The sequence below is a fragment of the Lolium perenne genome, chromosome 2, assembly GCF_019359855.2.
Source record: "Lolium perenne isolate Kyuss_39 chromosome 2, Kyuss_2.0, whole genome shotgun sequence".
NCBI classification, from domain to species: Eukaryota; Viridiplantae; Streptophyta; class Magnoliopsida; order Poales; family Poaceae; genus Lolium; species Lolium perenne.
The window spans coordinates 219,003,065-219,020,652 of record NC_067245.2 but is presented as its reverse complement, the minus strand read 5'-3'; the positions used below and the strand labels follow the sequence as shown (position 1 = coordinate 219,020,652).

The window sequence follows — 17,588 nt, the reverse complement described above, 5'->3', positions numbered from 1 at the left end:
AATGAAAATGTACATTGTTTCACCCTCGCGCGGAGAAATCTAGGGGGTAGACCCGCCGGGGCACCCGTTTATTGCTTTGGGGGAGGAGGGGGAGAACGACCGCCGGAGCACCGGAACCCCACCAAATCTTGCATGTGGGCCTATGCTATGTGTCAAAGTGTGATGCAAGGTGTAATTGTGCAAAAGTAGCACCCCTAAACCGTAGACCCTAGCCCTAACCCTACGCCGAACCCTAACCAGTAGATCAGGCACACCGTCGATCGTGTGATAATGGCTCGAGCTGCGGGTGTATGTGCCAAAGGGTCCCAATCTTGGTTATCCATGTGTATATGTCTTAAAAAACCTAAAAGAATGAAAATGTACATTGTTTCACCCTCGCGCGGAGAAATCTAGGGGGGTAGACCCGCCGGGGCACCCGTTTCGCTGTTTTGGGGGGGAGGAGGGGGAGAACGACCGCCGGAGCACCGGAACCCCACCAAATCTTGCATGTGGTCCTATGCTATATGTCAAAGTGTGATGCAAGGTGTAATTGTGCAAAAGTAGCTCCCCTAAACCCTAGACCCTAGCCCTAACCCTACGCCGAACCCTAACCAGTAGATCAGGCACACCGTCGATCGTGTGATAATGGCTCGAGCTGGGGGTGTATGTGCCAAAGGGTCCCAATCTTGGTTCTCCATGTGTATATGTCCTAAAAAAACCTAAAAGAATGAAAATGTACATTGTTGCACCCTCGCGCGGAGAAATCTAGTGGGTAGACCCGTGGGCACTTTGTTTATTTGTTTTGGGGGAGGAGGGGGAGAACAACCGCCGGAGCACCGGAACCCCACCAAATCTTGCATGTGGGCCTATGCTATGTGTAAAAGTGTGATGCAAGGTGTAATTGTGCAAAAGTAGCGCCCCTAAACCCTAGACCCTAGCCCTAACCCTACGCCGAACCCTAACCAGTAGATCAGGCACACCGTCGATCGTGTGATAATGGCTCGAGCTGTGGGTGTATGTGCCAAAGGGTCCCAATCTTGGTTCTCCATGTGTATATGTCCTACACAAACCTAAAAGAATGAAAATGTACATTGTTGCACCCTCGCGCGGAGAAATTTAGGGGGGTAGACCCGCTGGGGCACCCGTTTCGCTGTTTTGGGGGGAGGAGGGGGAGAACGACCGCCGGAGCACCGAAACCCCACCAAATCTTGCATGTGGGCCTATGCTGTGTGTCAAAGTGTGATGCAAGGTGTAATTGTGCAAAAGTAGCTCCCCTAAACCCTAGACCCTAGCCCTAACCCTACGCTGAACCCTAACCAGTAGATCAGGCACACCGTCGATCGTGTGATAATGGCTCGAGCTGCGGGTGTATGTGCCAAAGGGTCCCAATCTTGGTTCTCCATGTGTATATGTCCTAAACAAACCTAAAAGAATGAAAATGTACATTGTTGCACCCTCGCGCGGAGAAATCTAGGGGGGTAGACCCGCCGGGGCACCCGTTTCGCTGTTTTGGGGGGAGGAGGGGGAGAACGACCGCCAGAGCACTGGAACCCCACCAAATCTTGCATGTGGGCCTATGCTATGTGTCAAAGTGTGATGCAAGGTGTAATTGTGCAAAAGTAGCTCCCCTAAACCCTAGACCCTAGCCCTAACCCTATGCCGAACCCTAACTAGTAGATCAGGCACACCGTCGATCGTGTGATAATGGCTCGAGCTGCGGGTGTATGTGCCAAAGGGTCCCAATCTTGGTTCTCCATGTGTATATGTCCTAAAAAAACCTAAAAGAATGAAAATGTACATTGTTGCACCCTCGCGCGGAGAAATCTAGGGGGTAGACCCGCCGGGGCACCCGTTTCGCTGTTTTGGGGGGAGGAGGGGGAGAACGACCGCCGGAGCACCGGAACCCCACCAAATCTTGCATGTGGGCCTGTGCTATGTGTCAAAGTGTGAAAGGTGTAATTGTGCAAAAGTAGCTCCCCTAAACCCTAGACCCTAGCCCTAACCCTACGCCGAACCCTAACCAGTAGATCAGGCACACCGTCGATCGTGTGATAATGGCTCGAGCTGCGGGTGTATGTGCCAAAGGGTCCCAATATTGGTTCTCCATGTGTATATGTCCTAAAAAAACCTAAAAGAATGAAAATGTACATTGTTGCACCCTCGCGCGGAGAAATCTAGGGGGGTAGACCCGCCAGGGCACCCGTTTCGCTCTTTTGGGGGGAGGAGGGGGAGAACGACCGCCGGAGCACCGGAACCCCACCAAATCTTGCATGCGGGCCTATGCTATGTGTCAAAGTGTGATGCAAGGTGTAATTGTGCAAAAGTAGCTCCCCTAAACCCTAGACCCTAGCCCTAACCCTACGCCGAACCCTAACCAGTAGATCAGGCACACCGTCGATCGTGTGATAATGGCTCGAGCTGCGGGTGTATGTGCCAAAGGGTCCCAATCTTGGTTCTCCATGTGTATATGTCCTAAACAAACCTAAAAGAATGAAAATGTACATTGTTTCACCCTCGCGCGGAGAAATCTAGGGGGGTAGACCCGCCGGGGCACCCGTTTCGCTGTTTTGGGGGGAGGAGGGGGAGAACGACCGCCGGAGCACCGGAACCCCACCAAATCTTTCATGTGGGCATATGCTATGTGTCAAAGTGTGATGCAAGGTGTAATTGTGCAAAAGTAGCTCCCCTAAACCCTAGACCCTAGCCCTAACCCTACGCCGAACCCTAACCAGTAGATCAGGCACACCGTCGATCGTGTGATAATGGCTCGAGCTGCGGGTGTATGTGCCAAAGGGTCCCAATCTTGGTTCTCAATTTGTATATGTCCTAAACAAACCTAAAAGAATGAAAATGTACATTTTTGCACCCTCGCGCGGAGAAATCTAGGGGGGGTAGACCCGCCGGGGCACCCGTTTTGCTGTTTTGGGGGGAGGAGGGGGAGAACGACCGCCGGAGCACCGGAACCCCACCAAATCTTGCATGTGGGCCTATGCTATGTGTCAAAGTGTGATGCAAGGTGTAATTGTGCAAAAGTAGCTCCCCTAAACCCTAGACCCTAGCCCTAACCCTACGCCGAACCCTAACCAGTAGATCAGGCACACCGTCGATCGTGTGATAATGGCTCGAGCTGCGGGTGTATGTGCCAAAGGGTCCCAATCTTGGTTCTCCATGTGTATATGTCCTAAACAAACCTAAAAGAATTAAAATGTACATTGTTGCACCCTCGCGCGGAGAAATCTAGGGGGTAGACCCGTCGGGGCACCCGTTTCGCTGTTTTGGGGGGAGGAGGGGGAGAACGACCGCCGGAGCACCGGAACCCCACCAAATCTTGCATGTGGGCCTATGCTATGTGTCAAAGTGTGATGCAAGGTGTAATGGTGCAAAAGTAGCTCCCCTAAACCCTAGACCCTAGCCCTAACCCTACGCCGAACCCTAACCAGTAGATCAGGCACACCGTCGATCGTGTGATAATGGCTCGAGCTGCGGGTGTATGTGCCAAAGGGTCCCAATCTTGGTTCTCCATGTGTATATGTCCTAAACAAACCTAAAAGAATGAAAATGTACATTGTTGCTCCCTCGCGCGAAGAAATCTAGAGGGGTAGACCCGCCGGGGCACCCGTTTCGCTGTTTTGGGGGGAGGAGGGGGAGAACGACCGCTGAAACACCGGAACCCCACCAAATCTTGCATGTGGGCCTATGCTATGTGTCAAAGTGTGATGCAAGGTGTAATGGTGCAAAAGTAGCTCCCCGGTGTGACCTTCCTCACCGTTGGGCGATAACACTTAGGAGATTTTCCGAACCGCGGGTTGCTCCGAAACCGTGATATATGTGGGGGATGAATATATATGGAGAGTAATTTTGTATTGCACATTGTCTAATAAATAGTCATCAAAAGGAAAAACTAATTAACAAATAAATATAAGTATTAGATGAAATAAAATAGAAAGAAAAACAAAAAAATTCTATTGGCGCACGGCAAAGAAGGGAACGCACGGCAAAGGTGCCTTTGCCGTGCAACTAACCTGTCCGCACGGCAAAGGGGCGAGCCACGGCAATGCCCAGGGCCTTTGCCGTGCATTGTTTCTTTGCCGTGCGGCATGTGGGGACTTTGCCATCTTCCTTTCTTTGCCGTGAGGTTTCTTTGTACTTTGCCGTGATAAGATTCTTTACCGTGCGCCGCTTCTGTCTTTGTCGTGCTTTCCTTCATTGCCGTGCGCTGGTCTCAGAGCTTCTTGCTGCGCACGGCAATGATTTATTTGCCGTGCGGCGGCTCACGGCATTGAAACGCTGCACGGCAGCGCCTGATTTTCCCGTAGTGCCACCGTTTGATGTTACTCTGTTATGCTAGTAGGGCCATGTCCTGCTACCGGCAAACCACCTCCGCTCCACGGTTTGATGTATTTCGTGATGCTACTAGCAAAGTAGCAATGATACCTTATTAGTAATCTCTTCGTTTCATATTAGTTGTCGCTTAACGGAGGGACATTCATGCATAGTTAGAGAATTTTTCAAGATGCATTGTATCTTTTGCATTGGCTGGTGTACTTTTTACACGCAAAGAAGGAAGCTCTTTGGCTACCCCTCTGCTCTCTTGCCTGCGGTTTTACATAGCTATGTAACTCTTTTGTCTAACTATCAATCTTCATGTAAATAGTACTCTTCTTTCTCCTGCTAAATGAAACCATAGATGCCAGCCTTACACTTGATAATTAATACTCCCTCCGTTTATAAATAGGCGTCTTAGATTTGTCTAAATTTGGATGTATCTACACAGTAAATAGTGTCTACATACATCCAGATTTTGACAAATCTAAGATGCCTACTTATAGACGGAGGGAGTATTAGCAATCTCTTGTCAACGGAATAGATGACTTGTCCAACTGAACAAACTGTCAGGTACAACTGTCGTTGCCTAATCGACGGTACCCCGGAGGAGGGATCCTCACGAGGGGGAGAAGAAGTAGGGGCCATAGGGCGGAGTGCTCTCGGGACGGTGGTACGCGATTTACCCAGCTTCGGAACACCTGCACGATGACAGGGCCTACTGCTGCTTGTCTGGAATTATCTGGGCGCTCTCGCGTTGTTACAATGAGTTGTGGTTGTCTCGCTTCTCGCTCGAGATCTCCCAGGATCCGGCTTATATAGGCGCACGGATCTAGGGTTTACATGGAGAGTCCTACCCGGATACAGGTTACCTATCTACGGTACAGTGTCTTGCCGTGTACGCCAAGGATCCGCCCTTCCATATATGTCGTACCGGATCCGGCTTCCTTCATGGGCCTTCACGGATCTGACTCCTGGCATAGACCTCTTCGGATCCGGGTACCTTCGTAGGGCGGTTCGGATCCGGCTACCTTCGTAGGGCGGTTCGGATCTGGCTCCTTGTTCCTGGGTTGGACATCTTCCATCTTGATCAACAACAACTGGGCTGCCCGGTGAGCCGTATGCTATCACCACCATCTGTGGGCCACCCGGGCTTGCCGGAATCGGACCATGTCGATGGTATACCTATGAAGTATATCCACAACAGTAGCCCCCGGAGTTCTCCGAGATTCACCGTTCTTCCGTCCAGCTCAGCTTGCGCATGTATCTTCATCCTTTGGCTGGAACGAATAATATAGAATCTTGAAGGACTCCAAACTTCATATCTCCAACCAAGTATTGGTCGGAAACTTCATGATCCAATGGTCAGATTCTTCGGAGATACCATCCAACGTAATATTCGGTCCGGATCTGACTACAAAAAATGTAGTTACGGATCCGACTACCAAAAATTGAGGTGCGGATCCAGCTACCAAAATATAGGTGCGGATCCGGCTACCAAAATATAGGTGCGGATCCGGCTACCAAAATTCAGGTGCGGATCTGACTACCAAAAATATAGGTGAGGATCTGGCTACCAAAATCTAGGTGCGGATCCGACTGCCAAAAATATAGGTGCGGATCCGGCTACCAAAAATATAGGTGCGGATCCGGCTACCAAAAAATTAGGTGCGGATCCGACTAGTTAGCCAGATTTTCGCCAGCTTTGAAATTTTTCTTGACATAACCATATGTATGTAGCCCCCGAGCGTTGAGTCGGCTTGCTCCAAGGAGACTCGATGCTCAGAAACTTAGCCCCCAAGCGTCAAGGTGGAAATTTTTCGGTTAGTTGCTCCAAAGAGAACTTCATCAATATAGCCCCCGAGCGCCAAGGTAAATTTACTTAAAAATCCGTCTTGGAGCTCTTAGAGTAGCTTTATCTTTATATGTGACTTAGGAATAGCGTAAATCCCAAGCATCTAGGCGGAAATTTCCAGCACTGATACCCGAAAGGAAACACACTTTTCACCTAAGATCAAACCGCAGCCCCCGAGGGTTGGTTCCGGCTAAGCACAGCGGAATCAAGACTCAAGTTGCTTTTCCAGCTGTGCACGCCATGGATCCGCCTAACCTTCTCTCATTGGATCCGGCTAGCTTCCCCAGGGGCTTCGCGCGGTGATAGATCTGCTTGAAAACACCTTAAATCGAGGACTGTTGTACGTCCAAGTGTCATGTACCTGATACATAAACATAAAAACATACTTGTATTAAATTGTTTCTTTGATCATGTTCAACGAACAAATGTAAGGCGGAACAAAAACGGCCTTTGAACAAATGTTTTAAAGCTGAAACTATGCAGCAGTTGAACAACGTAAAACTGTCAAGGCGGAAAAAACTCGACTATCTTGAACAGTTAATGTAATTTATATGTTTTAAGCAAGTGCTGGTTTATCCGTTCTTCTGGTTTATATGCTTGACTTTTCGCGAGACGGCAAACTTTAAACACAGAACATCTGCTGAGGCGATAGCGCTTAATAGCGAAACAATCAAGAACCTCAGAAACAGAGGCCGATTTTAAGTACCGAAATGTCACTACTAAGGAATCCACATATAAACAACAGAAAACGTGTAGGCCAGAAAACTCAAGCTAACGCCCGAAAACGGAAATTTTGCAGCGTACTGGAGCCTTAAGCGGCAAAAACAGTACAAAGTTTTTCACGAGCGCGAGGCAAATCGTGGAAAAGATATGACCAACAGTGAAAGCGGTAAAAGACTCAGGATATGAGTGAACCAATCTTAATCTCATGATCATAAAATATTAAAATATTAAATATAAATATGACTTAGCTGTGTGGAGCGGAGTCAACGTCGGTCGTGGCGGTTTTTCTTCGGCGTTCCGTCGAGCCGATGCGAGATTGATTGTCGCAGTGGTCCTGTCGGTGCGGATCCACCTACCAAAATTTAGGTGTGGATCCGACTTCCAAAAATTTAGGTGCCGATTCACCTACCAAAATTTTGGTATGGATCCGGCTACAAAAATATAGATGCGGATCCGACTACCAAAAACGTAGGCACAGATCCGGCAACCAAAAATATAGGTGCGGATCCGACTACCAAAAACGTAGGCGCGGATCCGGCAACCAAAAATATAGGTGCAGATCCGACTACCAAAAACGTAGGCGCGAATCCGGCAACTAAAAATATAGGTGCGGACCGACTACCAAAAACGTAGCGCAGATCCGGCAACCAAAAACATAGGTGCGGATCCGACTACCAAAAACGTAGGCGCGGATCCGGCTACCAAAACCAGAATTTGAAATTTCCAGGTCTAAGGCGGATTCTTCCGTGGAAAGCTCCAGCGACTCGGATCGGATCTTTGCAGCTGCGTCCTGCTCGGCGGCGGTCGTAGCTACATTACTTACCAGTGCGTTTCCGTCGAAATCAACGGTCTCGCAGATGAAGATGTGGAACCCGCCCGGTTCCGGCCTCCAGACGCCGCAGGCCCCACGGTGGGCGCCAACTGTCGTTGCCTAATCGACGGTACCCCGGAGGAGGGATCCTCACGAGGGGGAGAAGAAGTAGGGGCCATATGGCGGAGTGCTCTCGGGACGGTGGTACGCGATTTACCCAGCTTCGGAACACCTGCACGATGACAGGGCCTACTGCTGCTTGTCTGGAATTATCTGGGCGCTCTCGCGTTGTTACAATGAGTTGTGGTTGTCTCGCTTCTCGCTCGAGATCTTCCAGGATCCGGCTTATATAGGCGCACGGATCTAGGGTTTACATGGAGAGTCCTACCCGGATAAAGGTTACCTATCTACGGTACAGTGTCTTGCCGTGTACGCCAAGGATCCGCCCTTCCATATATGTCGTACCGGATCCGGCTTCCTTCATGGGCCTTCACGGATCTGACTCCTGGCATAGACCTCTTCGGATCCGGGTACCTTCGTAGGGCGGTTCGGATCCGACTACCTTCGTAGGGCGGTTCGGATCTGGCTCCTTGTTCCTGGGTTGGACATCTTCCATCTTGATCAACAACAACTGGGCTGCCCGGTGAGCCGTATGCTATCACCACCATCTGTGGGCCACCCGGGCTTGCCGGAATCGGACCATGTCGATGGTATACCTATGAAGTATATCCACAACAGGGATGTTCTTACAGCAACTAGATGACCCGTTGCGCTATCGCGCAAATGGCAGAATCAAGCCAAAAATTTAAACCATAAGTTTTAGTATTAAGAATTACCTCGAAATTTAACTGCTTTAGTATCTTGTAGACACACCATTCCATCGAGACAAACCATTCCATCGAGGGTGCTGGAGTAAGATATGATAATTTAGTATGATTTCACACTATTTCCTTCAGTTTTTATGATTTTGTATAAAATTATGGTTATTATACCCAAAAGAGGTAGCATCATAAAAAAAACATAAAAGGACAATTACTGATTCTAAGAAGAATGTTTCTACTTTTGTGAGTAGCAAGACAGAAAAAGTTTGGTTCGAGATTTTGTGCCCCTTTACTGATACCACGGGAACCAGAAACTATTACAAATGTTTGCCTTCGTAAACAATTTCTTGGCTAATACCGTCCATCCACATCACGATTTGCGTTGACGGTCCAATATCTTTCCCTTAACCTATTTCCCTAACTTTCACACTTGATCTGCTACACATCCCTTCATTGACTCCACTCCACATCTAATCCGTTGATCAAGTACCTCGCGGCCATCCACGCCATCAGTAATCCGAGCTGCTTGCCCTAAGATTTACCTAACTCTTGATAGAGGACAAAGCAGATTAAACATTTTAGAATCCTAAGACAATATGTTGTCATTTCAGAATCCTAACACAATACATTTAAATAGTGGGAAATCTTTTTAAAAAAAATTCAGAAGTAACGATAATGCTATATGTTAGAAAGCTATGAATTCCATTAGAAAATAGAAATTACACTTTACAGATTAAGGTAAGGTAACTTCATGGTGTTAGCATCATAAAAATGCAATTTCACTTCATACGAACCTAACTTAAATGTCCATTTGAAAATACTACATCATGCATTTATTCAACTTCTCACAAGTAAAGAATTACAGAGATAATAAGAAAACAAAGATATCACGTATACGAAACTCCAAACCAACTATGGAAATTCCTTGCATTTGTCTCCTTTTCTTGAGACATAAAAGGCAATGCAAGTTGTTATCGGCCAAGATGATCATATGACTGCTAAAGTTCTAATGACAAAAGATATACCATGTGGCATAAAAACTTTATGTTTTACAGGGGGTATACGAGACTAACAAAAGCAGAATTGAGATAATATTGTAGCCATAAATTTTATCCATGTTAGTGTCTTTTATTAAGATCCATTGACTTTAAACCAAGAGGCATTAAACATTGAATGTGGGCACAGCAGCTCCCTGTTTTTGATACCCGAAGCTGGACCTAATGCAAAAAATTTTATTTTTTTTATTTTTGTGGGAAACAATAATTGTTCTTGCAATCTTAATCTGGTCATCTACTTCATATACTTGCATTAACAGGTATAATCCTACCCTAGATGAGCCATCAAGAAATCGAACCAGGACCCGATGTTATTTGAGAATAGAGGATCATCTTCAATAAACATTTTCACCTACGGCTGTGTTTTAGAGAATGGATGACCCGCTTGTGCCACTGGGACAAAAAGTAACTATGGTTGCTCCGTAGTTTGTCTGCCCGTTAAATTCTAATTAATCTGCAAGGGTATTTAGAAATGTACCAACATATTAAGGTGCAAACCATGTGCAACGTTCTTGGCCTACCTGCAAAGTAAGTTCTTGCCTGAGTGTCGTGCCCTCATGTCGTGCTGCTCCCTGGCTCCCAACCATGGCCAACTGCTCAACACACTTCAGAATTGGCATTTATTAACTGGCATGTCAAGAATCAAATACATCCATACTCTTCTAACGCAGTCAAGCAGACAATGCAGATGCATGGTAGATATTAGCACAATACACACCTGGGTGACGCATCGGTATCATCTGGGGCTAAGGTGATAGGAGTTGGAGTGTTACATGGGCAATGTCCAACCAATGTTCAGAGAAATTAACATATGCCTGTTGAAAAGAAGAGACGGAGCTAGCTAACATAATGCCAACAAAATCAGCACATTCATAAAGGAAAAAAGAGAGGCTGAAGTACATATACAAACCTGAGCAAGGAGGATGTACAGATGAGTTGATACTTTACAGGAGCAGCACGAACTGATATTTCGCTCACAATCAGATATGGATCTTGTCTCCAACAGCAAAGATAGTTTCAGTGGCTAAAGTTGGGAAACAAATTTGACCATATGGCTTACAAGAAGTGATCAAATTGTTTTTCTGGCAAACCTGCAATGCACCAAGAAATGATCAAATTGTTAGCAAACCCGGGAGAGGGAAACCACACTATTCCTAACTCCTTGAAGTGTGAATTTCCTGCGGTCATTTTCTAACAAAAAACAAATCTCCAGGAGCTATCCAAGAAATGCTAAACGTGTGGCATTTTCTGAAAACATTGTGCTATGCACTTCTGACTAAATCACTTCAGTCATGCATTGTCCACTTTAAAACTGCAGGAGTGTTTACCTACATATATTTTTTCATTTAGATGGTAATATATTTGGATAATATATAAGAATAGGCATATTTATAAACAACTCATTAAATAGATCCTTTGTTCTTACTCTTTGGTGACACCAACTATTTGAGTAACAAACTAAGAATGGGGCATGATGCAACGAAACTCACGTGAGATAATTTGACACACTTCGTCGCAGGCAGAGACAAGCTTCAAAGCTTCCAATGCACTACATGGCTGGATGATATTATTGACGACACCCTGTAATCAGGAATACACATGTCATGCACCCATGCCCTCTTAAATTAAAACATTATGCTTCTTGATTCCAAGATTTATACGGCTGAACATAATAAAATCGTACTTAGACATCATGATAACTGAGAACCCAAAGTAGGGCGCTAAGGACACCTGAGATCAGATCACCGGCACAACAAATATTAGGATGCCTCCATATTCTACTAAATATGAAAATGTTCATTCTGAAGTACCTAATATCACATCAAGATACTTTCTAAGTCATGTAATTCCCATTAAGTAGTGATGTTTTTTTAAATTCCTATTTTGTAGGTGGATATAATAAGACCAAAGCACCAACAGGGTATAATAATTCCTATTACATCTTAGTCCCGGAGAATAAACGGAGCAGAATATGTAACTCCAGAAATACCAAAAAATTCTACTATCTTTAAAACCTTTATTTGTGTAAATGGAAAAATAGACAAGAAAAGGATAGTACTATCTAAATAATGTGTCAAGATAATTATCTGTCATGATGAATCTTTTCATACCTCCATCTCCAAAGTTTCCATAATGGAATCACAAACCAATATTTTGGTCCTACAGGCTTTCGTGCTTACCAATGAATCTTCCAGGATCCATCTCCACACTTCATGCTCAAATCAGAAATCAAGATTGGAGAAACTGAAAAGGAAGCTAGATGTGAGTACTAATGGGAAAAGAAAAAAAAGATCACTCACAGGTGGAGGAGGTGAGGAGCAGGAGCTCACCTCGAGCAGACGTAGACGAGCAGATGAGGGGACTGCAGCGCACAGAGCTTGAAGATCAGCCGATGGTGGAGCTTCCAGGCATGTGGAATAATCCTGATAAACCGACAGAAAGACATGAAAATAATTAATCTAGGCTAACTAAGACTGGAATGTACAAGTATTCGAACATAATCATAAAGTAATCAAGTAATTATGAATAATAAAATCCTTAAAAATGCAGGTCTATGTAGAGTCCTCCCTCATCCTGAAACATCATAACCACGAATTAGGCATCTAGAACCTACATCACACGTACGAATCAGCAGAAGCAGCTCATGCTTGCAGGTCCGCCTCAGTTTGGCGGGTGGAAAAACGAAGATGGAGGCTCGCCTTCGATCTCCACAGTCAACGCCAGGGCTCGAAGCCGTGCAGCGGAGGTGTGTGGCCTCTCTCCCACATCGGTGTTAGAATCTACAGGCTACACCCCAAACCTTATAGGGAAAAAGAAAAGAAACCAAATCGGAGGAAGATATTGGAAAAAGGAACTCACGTGGGAAGATGCAGGAGGAAGGAGATGGTGATGTGCTCCGATTCGGCCACCGTCGTCGTCGTTGTCTCCAACTGGCCTCTCTCCCTTTCCCCATGGCCATCGTTGTTGCTGTCCCCTTCATGAGCACCGCTTTCCCTAGTCCTCCAACCGTCGCCTGAATCTTCTCTTAAAACATGTTTAACAGATAAAAAGCATATAGCCACTTGGTATTACTATGATCGTCGAAGAATTACCCACTTTGTATCATTTGGCAAGAGGCAGAGGTACTACAATAAACAAATATGAACTAAATGAGTATGAAGTAGATGCGAACTACATGAGAAGTCCAGAACTATCAAATGAGCAACAAAATCCATCGATCAATGAGTTCGATCTTGCAGCAGCGAACAAACCATCGATCAATGAGAAATACAATTGGAACTGAATATGACCCAAGTTCTGAACTAATCTATTGTACACTGGCAATTGGCAAGTAATGCAGGTATAAAATATAAATGTGAATTCCTCAAATGCTAACAAAAGTTACTATTTACAAATTATACAGACAAGCAGAGACAAAGAAAAACAAGTTCACCCAATCAATTATAGATATATAAAAAAGTACATGATCCTTACTTAATTTCCAATATGTAATTTCTGCATGTTTAATAAGGCTATGGACACCGTGAGCCAGTTTAACAAATGCAAGAGGAGGATCTGTGATATAGCACATCGATGACCAGCACTGTTGTGCATACCCCAGAATGACTCGCGTGACTCTCGAGCAAATGGTGGCATTCTGCACCATGTAGAATAATGACTACAACCAAGGAAAATATATAGCTTCTTGTCATTCCTTTATGTTTAAACACAACTATACATATATAACTAAAAACCGGCATATACGAAAGGAATAATTTCAGTCGAGAGGAAGATCAGCTACTCTGGTAATAAAAACAGGTCACAGTGGTAAGCCACTTTACAAAAAAATGAACAGATAAACCAACGAAATAGAAACAAATGATGAAGAAACAATCAAGAGGTAAATATAACGATCTGGGTTCGCCCGTCACTAAAAGCTGTTGGGTGGGTGGGTAGTTTAGCAAGGTTTAAGAGGATAATGGGCATGCTCATACATAATGGTGAAGAAACGTTAAGCTAACCATGGAGTAACATTCAGAACTGGGGAAAATTTACAGAAGAATGTTGAATAAAGAACAAAAGATGAGCGAAAAATGCAGACCTGGCTGTAGAAGGAACAGGAGGAAAAAATATGAGCGGAGAATGAAAGGCCATGAAGTCTCGCACGACAAGGAAATGAAAGACAAAGTTTACTTGAGCAAACAAAAAGGCTGGAGTGAGAGAACACATAATACTTGGGGCGTGAAGGCCTCGCCTAAGAGCAACCAAGGGAAGCATTGAGAGGACAACCTGGAGCAAAACTAAAAACTGAAAAAACAGACAACCTGCATCGTCATAAAGAAAGAGATTACTTACCACAGGCAACGAGGGGAGCCCGAGGTTGCGCTGGCAGATAATGGAAGACGTGGCATCGAAGGGGCTTCACAGGGACAAGAAAGGAAAGCCAAATTTACCCACCCAAACTCTTGTAGAATACAACTAAAGCTGCATATATACGATTGTGCACATGATTTAGTGATATATCAAGTATTGAAGCCTGTGAGGAACAAAGTCAACAATTCAGCAATATTTTAAGTATGATTGATCCTAACAAGTACATAAAACGTATGGGATATGTACTGATTGGCTCAAAATTTTCATCAGTACAGATTGATTCTATCTAGTTTGCAGCTCCAATTTACCATATTTCACTTGACAAAGTAATTAATGAGCAAGGGGATATCGATCACCTGAAACACCACTTTTCTTCGCTTGCTCTGCTAGAGTTCCAAACCCCACTTTCCTCAACTAATACTGTGTGCAAAATGCAACTAATGAGTAACCGGAGTATGAGTTGTGCATTTATTCCAACATGTACGGACTATTTTGCTATTGAACGAAATACTATACACAAGAGACAACCTCTGGTACCTCATGGAGTGACAATGATGATAGTGCAATGCGAAACAGAGTAAATTTTGCACATGAGCATTTGCAGTGGCATCATATCTGGATAGATCTCTATATAACTTTTCCTCAACCATAAGGTACTGGAACTGCATGCTGGCCAATGGCATCATATCTGAAAAAGTAATAATCTATTTTAGTCAAATGGCTGCTCCGAAATTAAATTATTTTAAAAAATATGAACAAATGATTCAAATAGGCCAATATGAACCGAATAGCCACAACGACTCAATTCACCGATTCTATTCTCCCAAAAAATCAAAGCCTTTCTGAGGTGCTGAAAGACGGCAAAGCAATCAAACACACAAGAGGCAATGGATATGCACAACGGCTGGAACAAGATTCAAGCAAGCTTAAACCACAACATCCCATGATTACAGATGCCACTCTTCTATACGCTTTAGCATTCTCTCTAATTAATACCAAAGATCACAAAACCATTCTTTGCAAAAAGCTACAGTGTAAAATAGGGCGCATTCCAGAAATTATAAATCATCAAAATTTACAAAACACAACTTTTAGGTATATACAAAATAAGCTTTGCATAACCTGGAGCTAAAATTAAAGACATCACAGCCCGGAAGCAATACACTTCCCATTGTACGCATAAGTAAGTATTAGGACGTAGCCACGTAGTACACGCCTGGCAACATTTTAATTTCTAAGAAATATATCATCACTTGCGATCACGCATAATGAAGATTTAAAATTTCCTGCAGCACGGCAGAAACAAGGGACAAATATTACAGTGTGCAATAGTAAAGCCACCATAATGAAAACAGGTTGCTTGTATTTCATTACTTTAGTAACTGAACCAATCCTAAACTCGCCATAATATTCTCCAGAGGGAAACTCTAGTTCATGTCACATATTGCATAGAAAATCATTTTGACATAAAAGGAAGAACATTAAATGCAACTAAATAATAAGATTAATGCTCAAGCCACTCACCAATAGCTGTTTTCCATCCTTAAAAGCTGATTCTGTAGCTTCTTTAGCCTGAAATCACCACATGTATCCCATTAGTCCTTACATCACACATGCAATTATTTCAGAATAAACAAAACCAAAGATACAAGCTACAGTGAGTACAAATGATAATTACACTGTTAGTCATCAGAGATAGAATTTATATATGTCGAGCTTCTCAGCCATAGAAGCCTGTGAAGGGAGACACTGCCGAGTGCTGACATAGTTAATTAACCCAAATTGTCTAACCTTTTTATGTGGGGAACCAAAATTATCTAACCAATCTGGTATTTTCATGGATTCTATCTAAACTAAAGTTTCAAGATACGGAGTATAGTATAGCGCTGAGTTACCGGGCACAGAACTCCGAACAACCTGTCAAGTGTCAACTCTTACAACAGATGCCCGCAATAGTAACTTTGCAGCACAGAGAGATGGATGTACATCTGCTGCACCAATATCCAAGGAGATGGGCGCTCGCATCCAACCCTCCTAAATCCTTCATACAGAAAACGAAACAAATTCTCAGGAGTGTGGAGAGATCTAAATCGAGATCGCGCAGCTGCTCCGGCCAATCCAAGAGAATTTAACAGAGGCTCCGATACAGGCAATAAGCGGACATCAGATGGAAGAGGAGAAACTAACCTTGAACCCGGCTTTCAACGTCAGCATCACCCGCGCAAGAACGGCAGGCGGCCAACCCACATCAGGGGAGAGGGCATGGAAGGAAAATGCTGACCACCAAAACAAAGGAAGGAGATGGACGGCAAAGGGGGAATGGGAAGTAGCCCAGACTTTTCTACTCCGTAACTTACTTTTCCTCACCTCACCTTCAGCCGTCGAGAGACGCCGCCGCCCCGCTTTTATCGGCTCACCGCCCCGCCGAGAATTGATTCCCGTCGGCGGGACCCGCTCACGGGGACCACGGCGACCGGGAGGACGAGCGGCCGTCCGTGCTGCTCTGGAAGCTCGCCTTGCGACATCGCGCTGAAGCCGGCCGTTCCCCCTCCGCCGTGCTACCGCCGCCGCCGCCGCGTCGGGCGGTCAACCTGCTGCTGCCGCTGCAGGGCGCGGTTGGCGGCTGCGAGAGGTCGAGAGCAGCGATGGAGGAGGCGCGGAGCGACGGAAGGGGATTCGGGATAGGGTTTTCACCGAACCACCAAAATATCTGGAAAATGAAATGACAAAAGAAACGCGAACGAGCGGCGGCTTCTTCGATGCGGGCGCGGCCGCCGCCGCGCGCTTCCGTGGGCTGCTGAGGCGCGACGGCGGCTGCTCGGGGTCGCCGTCCGCTGGCGGCGCGAAAAGTCGACGGCGGCGACCATTGAGAGGAGGAGAGGGGTCGGTGATCTAGATTCTCTCACCTCTGGCGATTTGGGGAAAAGAGGGATGGGGATTGGGGAGCGAGGAGGGAGGCCAGGATTGGGGAGCTCCTTCGATCTAGATTCTCTCACCTCTGGCGGACAGACGCGGACGAGCGAGCGTGGCTGCCTCCGACCGGCGGCCCCCGCGGGTAGCTGGTCCCATACGTCATTGACTTGTTCAGAAGATCATAAAGTGAGAAAACAATTATCGTATCCAACGGCTGTGGTGAAAAGTGGGACTTGAGATTTACTGTTGCAACCTGATTGGACGACCCAGATTCGTTTGCCCCTTTCAGACCCCCTGGTTGAGAGGGTAGTCTAGGGACATTTATAGGAGAAACTAGACCAAAATAAGAATGAACATATAATACGAGAGGAATGTAGTAACTCCATAGTATAGCACACACACTCTGCACGTCATACGAAAGAACATTGATACAATTTGCTGATGTTTTTTGTAGTTTCACACGTGTGTATGCATGTGTGCTAGTTTGACGCTTAGACAAAGTCCAGTAAAAAGGCGAGACTTTGAGATAGATGGCTCATTTTCCTTTATAAATTATGTAGTATTTGTTACTAGTACATAATAACCAGAACAAACAAACAAAATTTCAGTTTTGGGTGGACTAGCTGCTGTTCGCTAAATATGCCTCGATGGATGTCTTTTCTATCAGCCAATATTCAAAATCTTGCGAATTTTCTGTAAATTGAGCTAGTTGACCTAGACATACAGTATTTGCCAAATTTATAACGTATAAGCGC

At 45.3% G+C, this 17,588-nt stretch overlaps 3 long non-coding RNA genes across 4 annotated transcripts; all 3 read right to left on the bottom strand.

The window, feature by feature from the left end:
* Positions 1-8,769: 8,769 nt before the first annotated feature.
* On the bottom strand, positions 8,770-10,652 carry LOC127330442 (uncharacterized). The gene is made up of 4 exons (XR_011751066.1): positions 10,478-10,652; positions 10,286-10,382; positions 10,089-10,172; positions 8,770-9,060 (listed from the first exon to the last, which is right to left on the bottom strand). It is a non-coding gene; the product is annotated as an uncharacterized lncRNA (long non-coding RNA).
* A 430-nt stretch (positions 10,653-11,082) lies between these two features.
* LOC139835275 (uncharacterized) lies at positions 11,083-13,171 on the bottom strand. Of its 2 annotated transcripts, none has more exons than XR_011751065.1 (4): positions 12,193-13,171; positions 11,898-11,990; positions 11,748-11,811; positions 11,083-11,148 (listed from the first exon to the last, which is right to left on the bottom strand). It is a non-coding gene; the product is annotated as an uncharacterized lncRNA (long non-coding RNA). The 2 variants fall into 2 exon arrangements; XR_011751064.1 differs by having other exon boundaries at positions 12,427-13,171.
* A 1,292-nt stretch (positions 13,172-14,463) lies between these two features.
* Positions 14,464-16,872, bottom strand: LOC127334916 (uncharacterized). The gene is made up of 4 exons (XR_007872523.2): positions 16,108-16,872; positions 15,838-15,961; positions 15,445-15,492; positions 14,464-14,608 (listed from the first exon to the last, which is right to left on the bottom strand). It is a non-coding gene; the product is annotated as an uncharacterized lncRNA (long non-coding RNA).
* Between the last annotated feature and the right edge of the window lie 716 nt (positions 16,873-17,588).